This window comes from Canis aureus, chromosome 16, assembly GCF_053574225.1.
Source record: "Canis aureus isolate CA01 chromosome 16, VMU_Caureus_v.1.0, whole genome shotgun sequence".
In the NCBI taxonomy this organism is placed as follows: domain Eukaryota; kingdom Metazoa; phylum Chordata; class Mammalia; order Carnivora; family Canidae; genus Canis; species Canis aureus.
Window position 1 is genome coordinate 44,770,003 of NC_135626.1, and position 16,277 is coordinate 44,786,279.

At 38.6% G+C, this 16,277-nt stretch overlaps 1 protein-coding gene across 4 annotated transcripts in view; it reads left to right on the forward strand.

Annotated features, from left to right (window-relative positions):
• Positions 1-4,052: 4,052 nt before the first annotated feature.
• ABCA6 (ATP binding cassette subfamily A member 6) overlaps positions 4,053-16,277 on the forward strand; it is a 114,533-nt gene continuing 102,308 nt past the window's right edge. The window contains exons 1-2 of one of the 4 annotated variants that reach the window (XM_077853652.1): positions 4,053-4,237; positions 4,315-4,391. The gene's annotated coding sequence lies outside the window, so the exon portion shown is untranslated. Of the gene's footprint in view, positions 4,392-16,277 lie in introns of all 4 variants that reach the window. The other 3 variants (XM_077853662.1, XM_077853654.1, XM_077853655.1) reach the window with 3 other exon arrangements.

The window sequence follows — 16,277 nt, forward strand, 5'->3', positions numbered from 1 at the left end:
TTTAATATGGCTAACATCCATTTTTCATTTTCTCTCCTGAAAGAACATATTATATACAATTAAAGAATTTATTCTCAGGTGAATAATTTTTATATCAGCTATTCTTCTAAGGTCAAAATTTACTTATTTTTTATTCATAATGTGTCATATGTAAGTAAATTCTCAATGCTACTCTTTAAGAAAAATAAATACTATATTATTAGTAATAAGCTTTAAAAACTGAAAATTTAAGATGAACCTTTCATTTTGTATACTAAAATGAAGTTTTTTGTTATTTAGTGTTGATAAATGAATAACGAGTGGCTCATTAAAAATGGAAAAACCTGGCACTAATAATTGTTAGTAATCATTTCTTAGTATCTGTTGGGAGTTTTCAAGTGCAGAGGGAACATTGAAAATTACTTGTGCTTTAATTCACATTTATATTTTAAGCTGAAACGCTATTCTTGTAGACCTTTTTATGTCAGTTCTTTTTTTTTTGTCAGTTCTATTTTGTGAAAATATAAAGCAACCACTTCACTTACATTTTGTTATGTTTATAGATTAAATTATTCCCAAATACTTAACACTACTTATATATTTATTGAATTCCTTAGGATTTTTGGATAGCTTTGATTCTTCCAAACACTTAGACAAGATTTTAAATTTAATGGACAAATTCTTCCCAGGAACCTAGGATATGCTTGCAAATCTAATTAATCACCTTTTTAAATTAAGCAAATAAACTTAATTTCAAGCATCTTAAAAATGGACATGACAAAACTACATGATTAGAAGGCTTACTCCCACACATGCATAAATGCAGGATTCCAGGGCAAGCCCTGGTGGCCCAGTGGTTTAGTGCTGCTTTCAGCCTGGGGTGTGATCCTGGAGACCCAGGATCCAGTCCCACATCGGGCTCACATCCTGCATGGAGCCTGCTTCTCCCTCTGCCTGTGTCTCTGCCTCTTTCCCTCCCTCCCTCTCTTTCTATCTCTCTCTCTCTGTCATCAATCAATAAATAAAATCTTTAAAAAAGCAGGATTCCAAAAAGTCCATACAATAATTTGAAATAATTTTTTCACCATCTCTACACATTTACCGATGAAAGAGCCATTTAACGTCACCCAAGTTTACCTCTTGATAACTGGAAATTAAGACATGGATGGTGGTTAGGTTGCTCATTTAATGATCAAAACGGATCACGGACTATCTAGGAAGTAAACTAAATGCTAATATGAGCATAAAATCTGGATCTATCTTCAAAGAGTTAACTGACAGCTGTTCAGGTGGCCTTTCTTTATGTTAGAGAACTATTATAACAGGTATGTTTGTTTCCTAAGGCTGCCATAACAAAGTGCCACAAATTAAGTGGCTTAAAATAACAGATTTTATTCTCACAGTTATAGAGGCCAGAAGTCCACATTCAAAGTGTTGGATCCTGGGGGGGGGGGGGGGGGGGGCTCAGAGGCAGAATCCGTTCTGTCACTTATGGTAGTTGCCAGAAACCCTTGGAGTTCCCTAGCTAGCAGTTGCTTAACTCCGATTTTGTCACATGGTCATCTTCCTTGTGAATCTGTTGTCTTGGTGTATGTTGTCTTCTAAGAACACCCAGTCGTTTCAGATTGAGAGCTCCTCCTATTCCAATATGACCTCATCTTAACTAGTTACATCTGCAAAGACCCTATTTAGAAATAAAAGTCTCGGGATCCCTGGGTGGCGCAGTGGTTTGGCGCCTGCCTTTGGCCCAGGGCGCGATCCTGGAGACCCGGGATCGAATCCCACGTCGGGCTCCCGGTGCATGGAGCCTGCTTCTCCCTCTGCCTATGTCTCTGCCTCTCTCTCTCTCTCTCTCTCTCTGTGACTATCATAAATAAATAAAAATTAAAAAAAAAAAAAAAAAAAAAAAAAAAAAAAAGAAATAAAAGTCTCAGAAAACATGAATTTTGAGGGGAAGGGCACACTATTCAATCTAGTACAGTGGGAAGACCAAAGAGAAGTGCTTAAAACTGCCCTCTTCTCAGTAGGATAGGAAATAAAACCAACATTTCATTCTTGGAGGGGGGGATGTAGAGAGAATGGAAGAAATTAAAGATGCAGGTAGATGTAGCCTTTATTACACCTCCCATTTTCACATACTAATCTAGCCCCTGCAGAAACCAGACTCAGAAGATGGCAGTCTACTGCAAACTCAACCAAATAATAGCTCCTATTTAGCAGCTTAGCCAGATAATGCAGTTCTGCAAGAGTGGATTAAGAACAGCTTCTGTCATGTGGTATTCAGCTGCTAATTTATTTGGCAAATGATTTTTCTATTCCAATCAGAGAATCAGGAAGATTTTGCATTAATATGGAATGGTCGAAGTACATTTCAATCTTGCCCTAAGGTTAGACTAGAGTCCTCCCACCCTCAACATATTCCAAAGAAACTTGGATCAGCTGGGCATCCCAAAGAGCATGGCATTGTCTACTTTTTTGACATCATAGACCAGATGAGCAAGAAGTGGTGTTATTGGAGGCCTTGGTAAGATGTTGTGCTGCAGAGGGGATAGAACAAAATGCAACACAAATAATGCTGTACTGGAGAACAACATTCATTTTCCCTTTACTGTCCAAAGTATACTGGATTTTTTGTTATAATATCAATTTTGCACAAAGATGATTCATGATTCTTTAATGCCAAGTATCTTAACCTTGGCCCTATTGACAGTTGGGCTGGATCCTTCTTTGTTGTGCGTGTTGGGGGACTGGGTGGGAGGCTGCCCTGTTGGATATTTAGCAGCATCCCTGGGCTCTTCCTATTAAATGCCAGTAGCACAATAAAATGCTTCAATTTTGTCAAATGTCTCCTTGAGGGCAAGATCTCCCTCTTTGAGGACATTAACTCATAGATTTGGGTTGAAAGTAGATTCAGTTCATTTACCCAGTGGTTTCCGTGGAAAAGTTGTCTTTAATACTCTTCTTTGGTTTTTCCATATAGAGGTATGCTTCATATGCTGGTGTTCAAGGGAGGTTAGTTCCTGGTTCTGACTCAAATTAAGTTAATAGACACATCTTTTCAATTCTAATGGTTTTTTTTTTCCTCTAAAAAGTCACTATTAAAGTATAGTTGACAAATAATGTCATATTAATTTCAGGTGTTAAATTCTAATTTTTTAAATAAACATTCAGGGTTTGAGAGACTATGCAAACTTACTCTGAAGGTCTCTGCATAATGAAGTTTTCTCTCAGTGCTATTTTGTTACTCTTATATTTTGATTATTTTGTGATTTTTCTTATTACGTGTAAAGTTTATCTGCTATTCTCTACCCATTTCTTTATGAGGTTCCCAATTTAGGAAGGAGTTTATCTTGGGGGAGGGGGTATGCCTATTTTAAGCCTGTATTATGAATATTAGAAAGGAGTTCCTGAAATAAACATAAATATCTGCGAAGACACTATGGCAGATCCACACGTTGCAGTAAAGCTTTGCTTACATTTTGAAGTTTAAGGTAAGAACCTTTAAAGAAATTCTACAGATAGTATCTGACTTAGGGCCATTAACAGTCATATATAGTATTGTTAATAAAAGATGCAAACCCAGGGTCGTCTTGTGGCCCTCATGGACTTTCCCATGCAGCTGGGGGAAAAAAAGGTGAGAACTAAATTGTATAAAAAGCCACTGAAGTTTTCTTGGTCATTTTAGTCTAACTGAAAGTCAAAAGAATTTAGAATAAGAATTTACAATTTAAACGCAGAGCTCTGTGCTGGGGGAGAATGAATCTCACATTGGAAATGTGGCAGGTTTTTATTCAAAAACGTGTTATCTCAAGCTGTACAATTAAGGCCCAGTATCCTCATCCTCCCGCCTCACTGCAGGGACCAAGAAGTGTGTGTGTGTGTGGGGGGGGGGGGGGGGGGGGGGGGGACTTGCTGCAGGTGCCTAGTAGAGACCCAGCAAAATGTGAACCCCTCTGACCAGCAGAGAGCAGCAGAGGGCTGTGCTGATGGGGAACTTCCCTGGGACCAGAGAAGGGTAGAGTAAGGCTGCTTCAGCAATGGCCCAAGAGCCCAAACTGGAGCCAGCAAGGCAGTCTGGGAAGCCTGAGGCTGAACTCTACGGAGTCAAATGGTCAAGGTTCAAGAGAACCTTGTGCTGCTTCATTTGGGAAGTAACGAGACAGCAGCATTCACGATGTCCGAACAAAGAACAAGAAAGAGGATGAGCAAGAAGACTGTCTAGCCCTTCATCACATGGAAGAAAGCTGAACAGCCGGAGGTTAGAAAGCACAGGAAGTGGGTGGTAGACAGGGATTGAGGCTGGATTTTTAAATCCCACCTTCTGTTCATTTTAAGGAGCCACAAAATCCAAAACTTTTCAGGAACTCTCCAAAAGGTGGCCGGGGAATCCTGTGTTATCTCTTACGTGGAAAGTAAGTTTTATTGGTAACTGGGATAACTGGAAGGGAGATGGGCAGAGATGGTAAAAAGAAACTGCCAGAAAAGGTGCTTTGGGAATAACATTGTTAATAAAGATAAACTACCGTCTCTGATATTTACTTCTTATTTTGTTTCAACAGTAAATCTAGTGATACATATTTGAGAAAATTCAGTTTATTTTTTTTCCCATGTAAACAATCACTTAAGTATTTCAATGATAATTCTCAGGTGGGTCAAAGCATCAAGATGAGTCAAAACAAAACTGTTAGTTTTTTGGGGAAAACTTTAAAAGTAAGATAATTCCTGCTGTTAGAAGAGACTTGATATGTTAAGAACTAAGCTTTAGAAGTAGTAATTGATAATATTTTTTGAGTACGTACTCTGTGCAGGGCATTGTTCTGTTGTTCTGTGCACTTTTTGTAGACCAGTGGTTTTCTGACTGCCCATGTCAGGATCTGCTGGGGATTGTTACAAGCGTAAATTCTCGGGTCACCCCAGAACTACCAAATCAGAAACTCCAGGAGTGGGGTCCAGCCATCTGTGTAATTAGAGCAAACTCTCCAGGTGATTCTAGTACTTGCTAAAGTTGGAGCATGTATTTACCACCAGTGTTGAATATTGTATTTAATCCTTACAACAACCTTAAGAATTAAGGATCTTTATTTTCACCCTCCACTTTATAGCTGGAAAATCTGAGGCCGGAGAAGTTAAATGATTTACTCAATGACACTGAGTTCCTAAGTAGCACAATGGGATTTGAATCCAGGCAGTGTGACTTCAGAGCTTATGTTCTTGATGTCTTTCAGAGAGTGCTACTAAGCCTCTCGTGGGATCTGGCTTCTGCCCTATGGCACTTACAACATTGAATTCACTCATTAAAAGCAATGTGTGTAATAGGTAGATCTCTGGGTATGCATGCAACTCCACACACATATGAGGGTGTGTGTTGCCAAAGGTAGCTGGTAGTGACTGAAATTTTATTATTCTTCCTGTCTTCCTGCTAGGTCAATTGAAGATAATCAGTCAAAAGTGGTCAGTTGTGAAAAGCATAGAGAAATGAGAATTTGCAGTAGCTAAACAGTGATTTTCAAACTTAAATGGATATCTCAATCACCTGCTTTGAGAAGATCCTGGATACAGGGAAGCCTGAGGTGTCCGGGCAAAAATTGTGAATGGTCTAAGGAAGGGAGACAGTTCAGGAACAGACTTTGGAGGGTTTAGTTCCTTTCCCTGAGAGTTTCTGAAAATTAACTCTACTTGATTTTCACCCTAAAGCTATTTGATCATTTAGATCAGAAAAGACAAATTTGTAAAGAGTGCATAATTAAAAGACTGACTTTTTGTGGCAAAGGAGTTTTACATTCTGAGGGTGTATGTGTATGTGTGTGTGTGTGTGTTGGGAAAGGGAGCCTGGTGCATAGCCAGCTGGCCCCTAGACTCAAATGGCTTTGATCATATGCATAGTAGTCAGTGATTAAATTCAGTGTCTTTTGTGTTTAAATTCTTGCAGTGGCCCAAACACTAGGTTAGGAGCTATGGATACAAGGTAGATAATACAATCTTGACTTTATATCTTTTTTTAAAAGATTTTATTTATTTATTCACGAGAGACACAGAGAGAGAGGCAGGGACACAGGCAGAGGGAGAAGCAGGCTACATGCAGGGAGCCTGATGTGGGACTCGACCCCGGGACCCCAGGATCACACCCTGAGCCGAAGGCAGGCACTAAGCCACTGAGCCACCCAGGCGTCCCGCATGTATTACTGTGTTAATATAAAATGTTTACAACAATAAACCAGATAGGATGAGATAAAGATGGAAGAGTTCTTGTCAATTATGAATACGTGGCCATGCTTCATACTTGAAGTGCCATTTTCTTATTTTTCACCTATATGTGCATTATTAAAATAATTTGTAATGCACACTTTTTTTTTAGTTTTTTTAATTGGAGTTCAATTTGCCAACATATAACACCCAGTGCTCATCCTGCCTAGTACCACCCCCTCAGTAATGCACACTTTTTTATTTTGTAGAAATCCTTTTCAGTCATGTTGCAGCTAAATTGAGTTAGTATAATATGTAAATCTGTATAATGATCCAACCTTATGTGCTTAGATAGCTGGGAAATGAATAGATCACCATCACCATCAATTCTTTTTTTTTTTTTAAGTCTTCTTTTTTTTTTATTTTTGAAAAAAATTTTTAATTTATTTTTTATTGGTGTTCAATTTGCCAACATATAGAATAACACCCAGTGCTCATCCCATCAAGTGTCCCCCTCAGTGCCCATCACCTAGTCACCCCCACCCCCCGCCCACCTCCCTTTCTATCACCATCAATTCTTCAGCATTGTAGGGTTTCCACTCATATTTCAAATATTTTGTGTAGGGTCCATGAGACATTTCCGATTTATAGGTGTACTGATTAAGAGCACCAGTTTTTCTTACTTCCAACCACCATAAAGAGATTCTTACATATATGCAAAAGGAGGCAGTTGCCAGGATGTCACAATAGCCTGTTTGTAAGAATGAAAAACTGTCTGGAGACGTAGTGACCAGCAATAGGTAAGTTTTAAATGAATTGTATTTTATTCACTCTTTAAAAAAGTTAAATTATTTAGATCAACATGTATCAACATGGATATATAAAATATAAGTAAAATCGTAAGTGAACAAGGCAAGTTGCAGAATAAAATATGTAGTATTATATTATTCTTTTAATTTACAAACACATGAAATAATAGTATATTCTATTCAGGAATTCATATATAACTCATAAAGCAGAAATGAGTGGGAAGAGATGCCCTGGGCTAAAGGAACAGGCATAAGATTAAGGAGAGATTACAAAGGACAGTTTAAATGTGACAAAATATTAATTTTTTAAAGTTTGGGGAACATATACATGGTATTTTGTTACATTCCCCTATGTTTTCCTATATGTTGGAGATATTTCATAATAAAAAAGAGGGCATAATAACAAAAGTAAAAATCGTTGAGTTGGGCACCTGCGTGGCTCAGTGGCTGAGCGTCTGCCTTTGGCCTAGGTCATGATCCTGGGATCCTGGGATGGAGTCCTGCCTTGGGCTTCCCACAGGGAGCCTGCTTCTCCTCTGCCTGTGTCTCTGCCTCTCTCTCTGTGTCTCTTATGAATAAATAAATAAAATCTTTTAAAAAACCATTGAGTGGAAATAATAGTTTCAATCATTAAAACTAAAGCTATTCTTTTTAAAAAGATCTAGCAATAAAATATCATTCATAACTGGGAACAAGAGAAAAGGGAAGTGAATTTTTGAAAATATAGTTACTTTTCTAAAGAAATCTGAATTGTTTTTTAAATATTTTATTTACTTATTCATGAGAGACACAGAGAAAGGCGGAGACAGCAGCACCAGGCTCCATGCAAGGAGCCCGATATGGAACTCGATCCTGGGACTCCGGGATCATGCCCTGAGCCGAAGGCAGATGCCCAACCACTAAACCTCCCAGCCATCCCTGAATTATTTTTATTTATGCGAGAAATAAACCTGGGATGCACAAATCAATCAACTTATAACAGAAGAATATTTAAGAAGCTAACTTTTGGTATAACTATAAAAGATGAATCTGAGGAGAGAACTAGTTCCTCAGTCCAGCTCTCCAGTCCAGGAAAAAGACTAAATCCAACAAGGCAAACATAATGCCCTTTCTAGAGATCTACATAAGCCCCTAAGTGCCAGTAGAGCTTGGTAATTAAATTGATATTGATTATGAGGAAGAGAGAGAAACACAAAACAAATGTTAAAATTATTTATTTTTAAATTTTTCACTTCAATGTAGTTAACTTGTATTATTAGTTTCAAGAGTAGAATTTAGTGATTCATCAGTCTCATATAATACTCAGTGCCCACTCCATCATGTGCCCTCCTTAATGCCCATCACCCAGTTACCCCATCGCCCCACCACCTTCCCCTCCAGCAACCCTCAGTTTGTTTCCTAGAGTTAAGAATCTCTTATGTTTGTCTCCCTCTCTATTTTCATCTTATTTTATTTATTATCTTAATTTTCCTTCCCTTCCATTATGTTCATCTGTTTTGTTTCAGAAATTCCACATATGAGTGAGATCATATGGCATTTGTCTTTCCCTGGCTGACTTATTTATCCTAACATAATACCCTCTTGTTCTACCCATGTTGTTACAAATGGCAAGATTTCATTCTTTTTTTATGGCTGAGTAATATTCTATTGCACACACACATGAACACACATGCACACACACACCCATCTTCTTTATCCATTCAACAAGTGTTGAGATTCTCAACTGGGTATCTGGTAAGAGAAAAGAAAAAAAAAAAAGAAAAGAAAAAGCTTAGTGAGCCAAGTGTGTTGGGAAGATAAATTAGACACTTGAGTTTTGATGTGTCAAAATGAAATAAATAGATCCAGTATAAGGAGGTGATGGCTGGAAACATAGATCTAGGATAAAGCTGAAAGTGTGGATATATTTATTAAAGGAAAGGCCAAAATTTGAAGTTAAAAAGTGCAAAGGGACATAAATAAACTGAGGATTGTTAGAAAAAGAGAAGTCAGAGAAGGAAAATGGTAACTTGTAACAGAGTTCCTAGCAATAGGTCTCAACAGTGTAAAATGCTACAGAAAGATAAAACAAAACAAAAGAAAACAGTACTGCAGATGTTGATACCAAGATGTCAGTGGTCATTGGCAAGATCTGAGAGCTTAGTTTCATTTAGTTTCAGTAGCATGGGTATGGGGGTAAGAAAAACTGTCAAATGACCATCAGCTATAAAAATTGAGTTCACTCAGTACTGCCTGTGTGTTTGTTATGGGCCAAATCATATGCCACAAAAAAAGATAGATTGAAGTCCCAACTCCTGGTACCTGTGAATATGATTTTATTTGGAAAATAGGGTCTTTATAGACATAATCTCATACCAAAGTAGAGTGTGCCCTTAATCTGATATGACTGGTCTCTGTATAAGAAGCTGGGACAGAACAGACACAGAGGGGACCACCACGTGATAATGAGGTTACAGAGCAAAGATACGGAATGAGAAGGATGATTATCAAGCCCCAGGAGCCAGGAGGGAGCGTGGCCTGGGAGATGACACCTTGATTTCAGACTTCCAGCTTCTGGAACTGTGAGGGAATACATTTCTGTCATTTTTAACACACCCAGTTTGTGGTGCCTTGTTACAGAGCCCCAAGAAAGTAATACCATGGGGATTTGCACAGTGAATGTGAGATGAGCTAGTAGACGAAGTTTATATGATTAGTTGGCTTACGAAAGGCAGCAGCAGTCAGTAGAAAATTTCCCCATATAATTAATTATTAGGCATGTCCACAGAAAGGGAAGGAGGAGAGAAAATATTATATTAGAAGTCATAAAGGGGGAGCCGGATTTTAGAGTAGGTTATAAGACTGGGTTGAGAGGTGAGGCAGGGAGATTAAGTCTGGCAAAGACTGGCCCGGTTTCCTCAGGAAACTTTTCACATGAAGCAGAGAGGGTGGGAGGGAAGCCTCCACTCAGTGATCTCTGAGATTTCAGTAAAACATTAAATTTATGTACTGAAACGAGTGCAGAAGTAGGGCTGAGGACCCAGGGAGAGTAGGAAGACCAAGGAGTAGATTAAGAGATCTGCGAAGTGTGCTGAGGAGGGCTGGCTTGATTCATGGGTCCCCACAAATCCAAGTCTGGAGGAGTTCAGCCTTGGGACCCAGAAGCAGTACTTACTACCCAGGTAGAAATGTGCAGAGGCTCAGAACAGACAAAGTCCAGCCTCCGTGATACATGTGGAATGGAGGCCTGGGGATTTGGTGTCACCTGTCCAAGCTGAAGAGTGACAGGTTTGGAATGTAGATCTCAGACTCCTGCACTTGTAAGCACGTCACTGCACTATAGTGGAGATTAAAATCCCTAAAACTATGGAAATAAGTTAGCTTCTAAATTTAGTTCCTAAGAAAGTGTGTGTATGTATTATAATATGATTTTTTGTTGTTTTTTTTTTTTACCCCACACCCATATAAAATAAATATCATCATTAATGTCTGGAATTGGAACCAGGTTAAATAGTTGGTGTTATTTGGTTCATAGACTCTTACTTCTAGTAGTGACTGGCAAAACAAGAGGAGAAATGTGACCAACAATAAGGTAGGGATACAATTAGAGTCAAAGACAATGTTTACGTCCATTTTCTCAATGAAAATGGTAGTCATTGAAATAGTCTCAGGGTGCTCCATTCTTGTCTAAACTATTAAACTATGAAAATGGGTATTAGATACTGTTTTAATTAGCATAATTTTCATAGCGGTTGTTGAGAGTGAGGGGCCTGGAGCCCAAACACGGCTCTGGGCTCACATGTGGGCTCTGCCTTTATTTGAACATCTGCAAATAACCTCCATCTAGAAGACCCACTTTCGAATCTGTAACATGGTTGTGACTCTAGTAGCGACATAGGTTTGCTTTCAGTAGTAAATAAGGAAAAGCGTTGTAAGCCATTCTGCATACTTTCCACAACACAGCAATCATTTGTACAAGGAACTACTTAACTGAAGGGCAGTTAAGTTTTAGGTGAAAACTTCCCATGTGCATTCTTCTTTTTTTAATTTAGATTCAATTTACCAACATAGAGTATAACACCCAGTGCTCATCCCATCAAGTGCCCTCCTTAGTGCCCATTACGCAGCTACCCCATCCATCCCCCCAAGACCTCCCCTTCTGCAACCCTTTGTTTCCCAGAGTTAGGAGTCTCTTAGGGTTTGTTTTCCCTCTATTTTTTTCCCACTCAGTTTCCCTCCTTTCCCTTATAATCCCTTTTACTATTTCTTATATTCCCCATATGAGTGAACCATATGATGATTGTCTTTCTCCAATTTACTTATTTCACTCAGCATAATACCCTCCAGTTGCACCCATATTGAAGCAAATGGTGGATATTCGTCCTTTCTGATGGCTAATATTCCACACACACACACACATCTTCTTTATCCATTCATCTGTTGAAGGACATTGTGGCTCCTTCCACAGTTTGGCTATTGTGGACATCATGGCTGTGAATATTGGCGTGCAGGTATCGTTTCACTGCATTTGTATCTTTGGGGTAAATACCCAGTAGTGTAATTGCTGGGTTGTAGAGTAGCTCTATTTTTAACTTCTTGAGGAACCTCCACACTGTTTTCCAGAGTGGCTGCACCAGCCTGCATTCCCACCAACAGTGTAAGAAGGTTCTCCTTTCTCTGCATCCTCGCATCTGTCATTTCCTGACTTGTTAATTTTAGTCATTCTGACTGGTGTGAGTTGGTATCTCATTGTGGTTTTGATTTGTATTTCCCTGATGGCAAGTGATGCGGAGCATTTTGTCATGTGCTTGTTGGCCATGTCTATGTCTTCTTTGGAGAAATGTCTGTTTATGTCTTTTTCCCATTTCATGACTGGATTGTTTGTTTCTCTGGTGTTGAATTTAATAAGTTCTTTATAGATCTTGGATACTAGCCCTTTATCTGATATGTCATTTGCAAATAATATCTTCTCCCATTCCATAGGTTGTCTTTTAGTTTTATTGACTGTTTCCTTCACTGTGCAGAAGCTTATCTTGATGAAATCCCAATAGTTCATTTTACTTTTGTTTCCTTTGCCTTCTTGATGTGTCTTGCAAGAAGTTGCCGTGGCCAAGTTCAACAAGGTTGTTACTATGTTCTCCTTTAGGATTTGATGGATTCTTGTCTCACATTTAGATCTTTCAACTATTTTGAGTTTATCTTTGTGAATGGTGTAAGAGAATGGTCTAGTTTCATTCTTCTGCATGCAGCTGTCAAATTTTCCCAGCACCATTTATTGAAGAGACTGTCTTTTTTCCAGTGTATATTCTTTCCTGTTCTGTTGAAGATTAGTTGACCATAGAGTTGAGGGTCCATTTCTCCATTCTGTTCCATTGATCCATGTGTCTGTTTTTGTTCACATGCATTATTCTGATTTCTGAGATGATTGGCCCTCATTTTTCCTCTCTCTGTTCAACTTTCTTTCTTTTTAGTCTGCTCTTTATTTTTTTGACTTGGCTGTCTAATTTTTAATCACTAAAAGCTAGTTTTTTAATCACTTACCAAACACTGTGGGGTTTTTTTCTTCCTTTAGGAATCTGATCACTTTTTATGAATGCTGGAAGGACAGAACAATAAATATCACGTGCCATGCTTAGCCAACCATCCATAACTACAGTCCCTGCAGAGTAACTGGACAAGAAAGACATGCGGGGGGAAAAAATAACAAACAAAAACCAACCTAACAAATAAAGAACATTTGGCAGGCTTTTTACACACAGGCTATGTCCTGTTTTCAGATGCCAAACTGAATAAAAACAGTTTTAAAAAAGGCAAACATTTGCAGAAGAGCCCATGAAGGAATCTTAGTTGTCCTCCTAGACAAAAAGGAAACAATGAATCAGAGGTCCTTTTAAGTTCCTCATTCATTTTCCTGACAGTTAAATTTGTTTTTTACCTTCCACTTTGCATAAGGTAAGGCGTAAAGTATATACATATAGCCAATGCCAAACATATTGATTGATACTATTAAAATTATTATATTATTCTGATATTTCTAAATTAGTTTAAGTTTTATATTATAGGTCTAATGAGTGAATTAATTTTTAAAACTCAGTTATGTAGTATTTTAGTGTGATGTTAAAATGGAAAAGAGGCTCAGAAGTGTCTACAAATATAATTAATTTCTTCTGGTCAGTGTTATACTTCTCAGGGTAGCCTTTTGAGAATTTGGAAGGTTTTAGTTCTTGGGAATGTGTAGGCATTAGGACAGGTTACTTTTCCCTGTGGTTTCTTTTTTTTCTTTTAAAATGTCTTTGTGGGTAGCTTACTGAGCTATTCAAACAGACCTGTATAGCTGTTAGGTGAAGAGGAATGTTTTGACTTAGAAACTTTCTTGTTAGAATTTAGAGTTCTTTTGATGTTTGGTTGCTTTAACTTTTGTCAAAAAAGAAAATAGAGCAAGTTCTCTGAACATTGTAATCTTTTTTTTTTAAGATTTTATTTATTTGCGAGAGAAAAGACAGAGATGGTGACAGAAATAGTGAGAGAGAGCATGATCAGGGAAGAGAAGGAGAAGCAGACTCCCCTTTGAGCAGGGAGCCCGACATGGGGCTTGATTCCAGGACCCCGGGACCATGACCCAAGCCAAAGGCAGATGTTTAACTGACTGAGCCACCCAGAGGCCCCTGAACCTTGTAATCTGTATATGACATCAACATTTATTCAAATGAGTTTGAGTAACCAGAGTTGTGATTTCAAATTGAAGACAGAAGAATCTGTTACACATCATGATGACCTAAAAATCAATTACTTCAGTCATATCCATGAACATGGTTTTGGTTTTCATCTGCATTTGTCTGGCATTCTTAGTTCACAAAAGGGGGACCCATGGATTTAAGAGGAGAAATTCGTTCTTTCTAACGAATTTCTAAGAAATTCGTTCTTTGATTTGTTCATCTAAGAATGACTATGATGTTAATTAGCTTTACTCAGTGGTTATCTAGATATTAAATAAGCATGCAAAAGCGTGCCATTCAAAGTACAGACTGCTCATGGGCAATTCTCTGACAAAAAAAAAACGATATTATTTTATTCATGTTATATTTCTTTTTTTTCTTAAGATTTTATTTATTCATGAGAGACACAGAGAGAGAGAGGTGGAGACATAGGCAGAGGGAGAAGCAGGCTCCCTGAGGGGAGCCTAATATGGGACTGGATCCCAAGAACCCTGGGATCACAATCTGAGCCAAAGGCAGATGCTCAATTACTGAGCCACCCAGGTGCCACTGAATAGATTTTTAAATGATAGCACTCTACTGAGGACAGTTTGATTCAGTTATTATTAATTGGGAGGGCTGAGGGAAAAAAGTCTATGAGGAAATATTAGGGAACTTTTTTGGGATCTCTTTTCAAGACTATGCTTTTTTGTAAACATAGAGTGGTTTTAGGGAGCCGGATTGCTGATTATCAATACCTTTGCATTCTGTTACGTTCCCAGTATAAGGACACAGACATAAAGGTCAAACGGATTTGGTGTGTTTCCTTGAGATATGTCTGCACCTGCTTTGGCCACATTGAAGCTGTATTCTGTTTAAAAATAGTGAATACCATTTCTCTGGGAGTAGCAGAGTTCACATCCTTCTTTTCCTTCTCTGTAGTAGCTCTTAAAGCAGTTCAGTTAGAATATTTTAGCTGTTAAGTTGATAAAGAGTACATTTATAATAATCACCCACTAGAATTATAAAAGAACTTATCAAAAATGTTTTAAATCTCAAAATGTAGAAATACTGACCCAATTCCATCACCCTATCCTATTCGCCCACAACTCAGATTTGACAAGTGTTAACTTCTTGCCATCTTTGCTTCATCTCTGTGTCTGGCCTTTCAAGATATATGACACTTTACTGTCATACTTGAGCTAGAACCTACAAAAATTAAAAACCTATTCTACATAACCACTAATACACTTCAGAAAATTAGTGAAAATTGCATAGAGAGAGAGAGAGAAAGCACAAGCAGAACAGGCAACGGAAGGAGAGAGAAACTTGAGCCTGACGTGGGACTTGATTTCACCACCCTGAGATCACGACCTGAGCCAAAAACAAAAGTCAGACCCTTAACTGCTGTGCCACCCAGGTGCTACTGAAAAATTCTTTTAAAGTTGGTTTTGATAAGCCAGGGAGCAATGAGACCAGCTACCCATCTGCCTGAACAGCCACCTCATGTCCTGGGATGTGTGGATGAGTTTAATGACTCTGATCTGGTGGTGGCATATACCCCAGTCACTAACATGACACAGAGGATAATGGATAAAATGGCTTTGGCTTCCTTTATGAAAGGTATGTTGCCCAAAGACAAATGTTTCATTATTAGGCAACCTTCACATGTTAAACTTGAAGTTTGTTTTGCAAGTTGAATTTATTTACTTAGCCTATACTTTGGTAGTTTTCACCAGGGGCAAGGACTCTTAATCCACCTGCCATGTAGGATCGGTGTGGGGCTACAGGTGAGGGTATGTGGGTGAGACGTGACATAGACTTACTGGAGATTTCTTTCTTTTTTTTTAAAAAAAAGATTTTATTTATTCATGAGACACACACACACACAGAGAGACAGAGACACAGGCAGAGGAAAAAGCAGGTTCAAGAGGAGCCCGATGTGGGACTTGATCTCGGAATTCTGGGATCACACCCTGAGCTGAAGGCTGATGCTTAACCACTGAGCCATAAATTACATATATTACCTTCACCCCTCTCATCCTTGAAATCTGGGCTGTTATGAGTCATTATTATTCTATGATGTGTAATCTAAAAAGTAAGGTTGGAATAGGAAAAAATAGTTTGGACTCTTCTTAGATGATTTCAGTCTTTATCCCTGGATCACTTTCTTCTGTTGGTGATTCTTCATTGCAGCTTCTAGATCTCTGACTTCTGCCCGTTTCCTTTACCCACATTGGCCCTGTGCTCTGACTGACCAGTGTTCATTCTCTACTGATCTGGTTTTCCATGCTTCCACCATTTGATCATTTATCACATCTCTTTTTAAGTCAAGAAGCATTTACAGAAGCCACAGGGACTAGTCTCCCTGCCTGCAGTGTATGCTCCCTGCTGCTTTCCATCCTTGGAGTCTCATGGCTCATTGAAGTCTATCCTTTTTGAATATAAGCAGCCAATTCACCTGCCATGCCAACCTGTTCCAATCATAGCTCCTCTCTTGCCATATCATTCTACATTTGTCTGACTCATGCTATTCAGCCCAAGTGCTCATGTTTTGACCTTCACAGTATTTGTATACTGCTTGAGAAAATCAGTGAAATTAGTATTGTCCTCATAAAAATGCCACAGCCTT